Source organism: Penaeus monodon, chromosome 14 (genome assembly GCF_015228065.2).
Source record: "Penaeus monodon isolate SGIC_2016 chromosome 14, NSTDA_Pmon_1, whole genome shotgun sequence".
NCBI classification, from domain to species: Eukaryota; Metazoa; Arthropoda; class Malacostraca; order Decapoda; family Penaeidae; genus Penaeus; species Penaeus monodon.
The window spans coordinates 15,580,021-15,587,520 of NC_051399.1; the positions used below are offsets into that span (position 1 = coordinate 15,580,021).

At 35.7% G+C, this 7,500-nt stretch overlaps 1 pseudogene; it reads left to right on the forward strand.

Annotated features, from left to right (window-relative positions):
• LOC119580919 overlaps positions 1-7,500 on the forward strand; it is a 13,433-nt pseudogene that overhangs the window by 3,933 nt on the left and 2,000 nt on the right.

The following is a 7,500-nucleotide window of genomic DNA, read 5'->3' on the forward strand; positions in this document are numbered from 1 at the left end:
AAGGATGATATTTAAATGTGTACACACACACACACACACACACACACACACACACACACACACACACCACACACACCACACACACACACACACACACACACACACACACTTTAAAAATGTTTTTTCTATTTAAATTTGCATCTTTTCCTTTAGTTTTCACCTTTCAAATATGAGTTAAGCTTAATTGACTAGGTTTTACATAAGAGTGACAAGATAATGAAACCGTAACTCAAGTTTAAATGTAGTATCTCCAGGACCAGATTTAGGACTTGGGGAAGGCCCATTGCACAGGTTTGCTGGCCCTCAACATAAAGTTAAATTACAGGGCAAAAATATAAATGAGTTTAAATGAAGGATAAATTGCAATAAAAAAAAGAAGATTTTAGCTGTCAATGAAAACTTATTTTATTTTTTCTCATTTTTATTGACTAAGAATAATTTTGACTAAAATTTGTATTTTGTAATGTAGACCATATTACAATAATTACATAGATATTAATCTGTGACCTTACCTACATTTTTTTGTTCATTAAGTTTCTTTGTATATTACTGTTACCAATTTTTTAAAGCTATTCAGAGGGAGGAGACTTCACCTTGAAATGGGTAAGGGTACACTGCCTCTTTATTTTCTGGTTTCTCACACACTTTGTTGATTTTTTAGAAAAAAAACCCAAATTTATATATATATATATATATATATATATAAATATATATATATATATATATATATATTATCATCATCATCAATAACGGTATGCTTATGTTTGAGCACCGTGGACCTCTCCCACCATCCTTCGCCACTCAACTCGATCTTACGCTTTTCTTTCCACTTGTACCATCGACAGCCCGCAAATATCTTTGATATTCCGCTCAGGTCTTGTCTTCGTTTTGGCCTCTTCCTCTGTTTCCTATCACCATCCCTGTCAGCAAGTTTTTCTAAATACTTTTACATCTCATCACATGACAAATAAACTTTAATTTCCTCCTTTTCAAGATGTCAAACAGCCGGTCTTTACATTTATTTTTCTCAGCACTCATCATTCGCTTCTCTGTCCAGCTAATATGCAGTACTCGTCTGTAACACCACATTTCAAAACTATTGATTTTTTTCTTGTCTATCTACTTCAGCACCCAACACTCAGAACCATATGATGCATTGGGAAAACTAATGAGTTAAATAACCTCAGCTTTGTCCGTAAGGTATGCTTGGGTCTTTCAGATGTTATTGAGAGCAATTATGGCATTTTTGGCAATGGTAATTATTCTTTTTATCTCCGTGAATCATCATATGTATTAGTTAAAACAGCTCCAAGATATGTGAACTCTTTCACATTTTCCAAAATCATTCCATTGATCATCATTGTTCATCATTGTTCATTCCCGGTTATCTTTGAATCTTCATGATCTTATTTTTCCCTTGGCATTAAAACAACCCAGCCTTTTCGCTTGCTTCTCTAACTTTATCTAGTAGTTGTTGTAGTTCAGTGATACTGCTGGCAATCAAAACTATATCATTGGCATACCTTAGATTTGATATTTTGTATCCTCCAACATCTACAGTTCCTTCAAAATTCTCTAGAGAACCTCTCATAATTGTTTTAGAATATATGTTAAAGAGGTGCGGAGACAAAATGCAACTCTGTCGCACTCCTTGTTTTGACTTCGAACCATTCTTTTAAACCCATATGTGGTTCTTACAGTTGCTTGTTGTTGGTCATACATGGCTTTTATTAGTTGGATGATGTGTTTTGGAAATTTCATATCGTTCATGTTGTTCCAGAGGATATCGTGATCAACAGTATCAAAGCTTTCAAGTAATCGATGAAACACGGTATAGGTCTTTTTGATGTTCTCTGTTTTTTCCTCTATGATTAATTTTAGATTTAGAATCTGGTTTCTCGTAACTTTTCCGGGGCGAAAACCTGCTTGTTGATCTGCAATTTTTTCTCTAAACTTCAACTTCATTCTTTCAGCAATAATTTTCAACAAAATTTTGCTGCTGTGACTTATTAATGTAATTGTCCTGTTATTGTTGCAATGGAGTGTGTCACCTTTTTTAGGTAGGGTTAGTAAAGACTGATTTTACCCATCTTCTGGCCATCTTCTTTTGTTCCATATTTTTGTACAAAGTTTGTAGAAAAAGTATTCAACACTTTCCACCAGCATCATGATTAGTTCGGGCTGTTATTTTCACTCTATTCCCGGGCTCTTGTTATTTTTTAATTCTTTTATGGCTTTTATAACTTCGTCTAGCAGTGGCTGTGGTTCATCTTCGCTGTCATTGAGTCTAATTAATGTTGTTGTTAGATCTTTATTCTTTTTGTATAGGTTGGAACAATATTGATTCCATCTATTTTTTGACTTCTTTTCCATCACATAAAACAAGTCCACTTCAGTTTTGATAGTGTCCATTGTAGGTTTAAATTTTCGTGTGATGTTTCGTACTCCTTGGTAGAGTTCTTTAGTTGTCTTATTAAATAAACAGTTTTAAATTCTCTGGCAATGTTCATTTAAATATTTTTCCTAATCTTGTCGCAATAACTTTGAATTTTTGTATTTTGTTTTTTGTAAATTACCTTTTTCAACTGGATTATTGATACCCTTTGTTTTTAGGCATCTTCTTGTTTCAATTTCCATTTAGTGTTTTTTCAGATGTCCAGGGGAATTTTGTCTTTTTCTCTTTGGCGATAGTTTCTTAAGCAGCACTCAGCAAGAGTTTTTTTTCCTTCTTCCACAACTCATTTGGGGGTTTTTATCATCTTCACATTGATTGAGTATTTCAAATTTGTTTGACACTGTAATTTTGTAATTGTTATCAAGAGTTTTGTAGTTGAGCTTTAGGGGTGGTGTTGGACGCTCCATCTTTTTGAGCCCTTATTTTAATGTCGATAGTTAGTAGTTGGTGGTCACTGTTGCAGTCGCCCAGGTCTTGTGGGCATTTTTTATGCAACTTTTCAATTTTTGGTTCAGCACAATGTAGTCAATTTAGTTGTTTGTTCTTTTGTCTGGTGAAAACCACGTGTACAAGTGTCTTGGGTGTTTTTTGGAACAATGTATTTGCTATAACTAGATTATTTGTACTACAGAATTCAATAAAATCTTTACCTCTTTCCATTTATATCTCCAAGGCCAAATTTTCCACAGTTCATTTTTTAGATCTTTTTTCCTATTTTGGCATCTCTGTTAGAGATTGTGTCTAAAGTATCTTGGAGAGTTTTTATAAAAATTTTCCATTTCTTCATCACTTGCAAGGGTTGGTTTTGGTGCATAGCATTGTATAATACTAATGTTATGAGGTTTTGCTTGTATTCTGACTTTTAAAATGGATCATTTATTGGGCTGTCCCAATTAGTGCATATCCCGTTTTTTTCGTGAGAATCATAGAAACTCGGGTGACTATAATTTCCTTCTTTTTTTCCAGAAAAAAGAACTGTCTTGTTTTCTTTAGTTTTGAAACTTCCATTACTTTTCCAATTGGTCTCACTTATTCCTAGTATTTGAATGTTTGTATCTATCCTTTTCGTTACAGACAGTATGTAATTTACCCATCTCTTTCATTTTCCTTACGTTCCATGTTCCAATTTTTAATGTGTTTTTTAATTGGACATTTTCTTTATCTTCTTTGTCTTCCAGATGCAATATTTAACTTGTCAGCCTGGTTGCCACTGAACAACGCGCCCCTTGATAACCCACGCGACGGGCGATGCGGTATGAATTATCATTTCTGTATTTAATCATTGGTGAAGAGGTTTGTCAAAAGAAAAGAAAAGTTGAGTGGAATCCCCCAGGCTCCTTTTAAATCGCAGTCTCCAACTAACTAGGAGGAACTATCTCTGCCGCTTTAAAACAGTTACACTGTAATACGCCAGAAATATTTTTTGGTGAAACCAGTAAACAGTAGAACTGAAGGTGTTTTCACCAGATATCCACTGCCCTGCTGCTGACAGTTTCACCGCAACCCTGGTTAGGGAGCTAATAGGGTGCTATCCTTGTTCAAGGGAACCCCAGGGTGCAGTTTATTGTCTTACCCAGGACAAGGTGTATATATATTTTATTATATATATATATTATATATATAATATATATATATATTTTATATATATATATATATATGTATATTATATATATATATATTTTATATATATATATATATAATTATATATATATATATAAATTTTTTTCATTTTTTTTTTTTATAAGGGAAGTCCTTAGGCTGCATTCCTTCTCTGCATTCCAACCAACCAATCCTATATACCCGGCCCCGAGTATCACTGGAAAACTAGAGATATAACTTTATATACATTTCCCAGCATAGTCGAAATTACACTCAGGAAATGTAATAAACCAAAAGAGTCTATCATCATCAAAAATATAGTGTGGGAAAACTGGAATTCATTATCATCTCTGCATTACTTGTACGAAAGATATTTATATACTATGCTGTAATTGTCCTTTTGGTTTTCTGCTTGTTTTTTTTTATCTTTCAGGGCAGCAAGCGGGAAGGCACCAAGAGAGGAAGGAAACCTGGACGCAAAGGGCCCAAATCTGATATGAAGGCCAAACTAGGGATTACAGTCACCTGTTTCTGAATTTGAAAATAACTTTAATATCATGTTCTCAATGATGCTCTGGTCCCGTCCAGTCATTTAGAGAATGTTTTTTTCTTGCATTTGCATGATACATAATATTAATAATTTTATGCAGAACGGAGTCGGCAGAGTGCTAGAGAATGCCGGCACGTAAAAAGCTGCATACCAATATTTAGAAGAACTTTGGCAAATCGTGAGAAGGGTTTTGTTTGCACTTCACAGAGAATTAGATCAGGTATTAGCTGCCAGATACTATCTCATTCTATTGACTCCCCCTAGCCCCATGTCTGCTGTTGTGGGGGGGGGGGGGTTGCATAGGAGATGGAGACTGAAGCCTAATGTGGGGATGACCCCCTACCTTGGGCTTTAGTCCTCACCTCAACCAATTTTGCATGGTCTTTTCCTTCTCCCCTTTTCCTTCTCTTCTCAATCCCTTCTTATATCAACATCATAAGGTGTAAGGCCATGCTTGAAAGGCAGAGAGGCTCGCTTTGTTCGTCTTAAGGGTTTTTTCCCTTTTAAATTAAGTGTCTAGCCCTTTCCCCTCAAGGACTATTTCTCTTCCCACATATTTCAATAATGATTTTTTGTACACTTTTGCTTTTTATTAACTACCTATCTGAATATGACTACTTGGTTCCCTGCCTTTCTTCTGATCATTGCCTCGACCACTGCTACTCCTACCCTTTCCTTGATGTTTACTGTCAACTTGATCCACTCAAATCATCCACCCAGAACACATCCCCTTCATCTCTCCCAATTCTCATTTACAGTCTCTTCATTTTCTGTCCCTCCTCCTTATTACTACTCTCCATCGGTTTTGTCTTTGTCTCCTTTTTCTCTTGCCTCATTCTTCTGGGTTTCTCCCACCTTTTGAGTACGCTTTAGCCCAGCCAAATGGGATTGATTCTTTTGATTCACCCTACAGTTCCTTGCTCTGACATCATACCTCCAAAAACAAATTGGCATAGTTTCCCTTGGCAGTGTTTGATTGTTCATGGCTTGTAATAGTTACATCTGAGTCAGGCTTTGTGTTTTATCTACTCTGAGTGACCTTACTGGCAAACCCATTCCTGCCCAGCCCCACTCCTTTCTTAACCCAAATCTGACGGGCATGGCATGTTATGTACATGCCATGCCCACTGTGAATTTACTTTATTAATTGTTCTTACATGTAGATGGTCTACTTGTACTAAGTCACCAATGAGCCAATTATGAGTACTACCTGTCCCCACCTGTTTTCCATTTTCATTGATTTTTGAAAATATTTTATGTTATCTTTTACTGCAGTTACTAATGGCAATAGCATTACAGAATTATCATGACTATGATAAAAATAACACCATTGATATTCACAGCATTGTTAAAGAATTTTTTTTTCCCGCAAATTCTAGGAAAGGTGAAATTGGGTAAAGGGCACAAGGTCGACTAACTGACTCCTTTGTGGCAAAGCACAAGCAGAAACATCTATGTGCAGAGAAATTTACAAAAAAATTCTAAATGGACATAGCCTTTGGTTTAAATTTTTCCGAAAATGACAACCGGGTCTTCCCTGACAATATTTATATCTCAGAATTTGTTTTTATGTGATGAGAACGAATCTGATGATCATTTCTATTGCATTCTCCAGCGACAATCTTGATGTGATTTGATAAATCCCGATAGCAGGGAGGGCATGAAGTAGATCAGGGAAATTGTGGGGTAAAACAGGCTGAAATAAGAGGAAAAGAGAACAGAAGTGTGTAAAAAAAAAAAGCACAAAAAACGCTTAAAATCAGACAGTAAAACTCTACGGATGTTGCCGCCAGCTTTCAAAGCCAATGCACCAACTCAAAAAAACTCTAAGGGAACCAAACCCACTGTTCGGCAAAAATCTACGGGATTCCACATCCCCCATGGTAATTGTACACTGCGTCCTAACCAATAAACCCAACCTAACCTTAACCCTGTGGGATTTATACACCACGATCTATTTATTCCCTATATATATATATATATATATATATATATATATATATATATATATATATATATATATATTCACTTACCTTTATATCGTGAAACACAGAACGTTTATTCACATCCGTCTATGGTCACAATTGCTTGGTTTCGAATCACTTTTTTTTCATTGATGGGTTCAAAAAAAAAAAGTGATAGAGACCAAATCTATTTGTCCTGTATATCCACAAAAGGCTTTAAAAATGACCCGGAATCGATGCAGCACTGGAAATGAAACATTTTTCACCGGCGCTTCTCGATGTAATGGCATTGTTGGCCTGTCAAATCTCCTGGTGGCAAAACGCGCCACAGAATAGCATAAATACTTACCAAAACACGTAAATGAAGTATAATAAAAGTAAAAGACACATCACATACGTGAATTCGAGAAAACGGACACTGATAATTACAAAATATTCGTTCTCACAAGCACGTAGCAATACAAGGACTACTTGGTAGATTGCAAAATGAGTTACGCTTCACATTTGTTTTGATTCTTGCGAGGTAAGCATGGAAGGGACTTAGAAAATGAAGGGGCGATCTTCTCTCTTGTCTGTCCTATATCTCCCTTATTTTCGATTTGCACACTTTTTGCCATAGATGAAAAGTGTCTTAGTTTTCATCAAGGTAACCACTCCATACACTTATTTTACTGTATGTCCGGTTGCCATGCACGGAAAATTTTCCTAGTTTTTCTTGGTGATATTGGGTTAATATTTGTACTGGAGCTTTTTTTTTTTTTTTTTATCTCCCTGGCTGATTGGGTTGGACTGTGGAAATGACCTGCTTGTCTGCCTCACTGACTATGATTTAGTGCTAGTACAGTGTTACACTATACCTCCCAGAGGTTGCCAGAAGCCTTACACCAAAATATTGCCAAGAATACTTTATGTAGACATGACTTCCCCATGAA